The sequence below is a fragment of the Silene latifolia genome, chromosome 6 (assembly GCF_048544455.1).
Source record: "Silene latifolia isolate original U9 population chromosome 6, ASM4854445v1, whole genome shotgun sequence".
NCBI lineage: Eukaryota > Viridiplantae > Streptophyta > Magnoliopsida > Caryophyllales > Caryophyllaceae > Silene > Silene latifolia.
Window position 1 is genome coordinate 45,486,339 of NC_133531.1, and position 1,665 is coordinate 45,488,003.

The following is a 1,665-nucleotide window of genomic DNA, read 5'->3' on the forward strand; positions in this document are numbered from 1 at the left end:
CGGGAAAGCAATGGCTAAGGATCAATCGCTTACATTTGAGGCCACGAAAGCTTTGTCCTTGAAGGTGCTCAACTTTGAATGGAGTCTTCAAAGTATGGCACAACTTGTTCGGAGCTCGTTTGATCGTCTTGATGCCTTAGAGCATCGTACTAGGCCCGACTACGTGAACCCGTATAAGACCCGCAACATTTGATTTCCTCTCGCCTTACCATATTTAGCCCTTTCCTTATTTAGCTTTTCTTTTATTTTCTCTTGGTGTGTTTACACATTTTCATTCGGCCCATTTTGGCATTACACTTGTGGTTATGGCCCAAGTGTTTCAGTAGACATGTGTTCATTCGGCCCATTTTGGCTTCAACATGTTTAATTCCTAAGTTTGTATGATACTTATCTTTTAGATGCTTATAGTTTTGCGTGCTATTTTTATTCCCTATGACGTTTTATCTCTTGTCTCGTCTTATATTATTCTAGTCATTTTTTATTTGTTCTTAGCTTTTCGATGATGTCAAGAGGGGGTAAGAACGTCTATAGTACGCATCTACCTAAGCTTGCTCCTTGTCAAGACCAATTGTCTCTTAAAGTCCTTAAAGTTTCGGTTTTTGACAAATCGTTTTGATCTTGCTTTGATCTTTATTATTAAGATGACGGTATTATATTGAGGGGGAACTACATACTTAGTCACAATTTTAGGAGGCTTGCCATCATCAAAAAGGGGGAATTTGTTGAATCATATAGCTTATATGTTTATGTTTTGATGATGTCAAAGTGTTTTATATTTTATATACTTGTTGCGTGTAATTGTTTGTCAAAGTGTTTTAGAATCAACTTATTACAAACGAGCAACAAAGAAGATTGTGACAATTGCATGAAAAGTTCAAGCCTTCATTCAAAGATCAAACGGTTTAAAGATTCATTCAAGAATTATGTGAAGACGAAGTCCGTCTAAAGATTAATCAAGCTTGGATGATGACGTAGCCTATACTCGAAGATCTCTCTGAAGATTAAGAATAGTATAGGTGATTATCTCGTAATGATAATCAAGAATGAGTTTCTTAAATTAGTAAAGTTATAGCTTTGCAGCTATAACATTACTAGTAAAAGAGCTCAATGTTATAGCTCTCCTACTATAACATTGAGATGCTGAGTTTTTACACACGACTTATATTGTTTCGAAAATTGTTTTGATAATAGTTTAAAATTTATTTTAAATGTTTTAATAAAAGTATTTATATATTAAAGCCCGGTTTAGTGAGGAGTTCGGTTTTGTATTGGACGTTGATTAGTAGTCGTGTTGGGTCAACTTATGAGTTGGACTTTGCTACTAATTAGGGTTTCAACAAAACCTCTCTTAAAACCTAAATTCTAACCCATATGTTAAGACTAGGGTTTGCACGAGTCACGAGGCATATGAGCCGTGACATCTCGTGTTACCTAGGGTATGTTTGGTAAAGATTTTATTCTATATTAAAATCTTTACATATCTTATATATCCTACTTAATATATTTGTTTATGATAAAAGATATTCTTGTTTTAGGAAATCTTATCATAATCTTGGAATTTATAGTAAAGATAATATTTGAATAGATTATATTCTATCTCTTGGAATATTCTTTATTATCTTTAAGGCATTTTAGGAAAGAGATAATAAGAAGATATGATTTGTT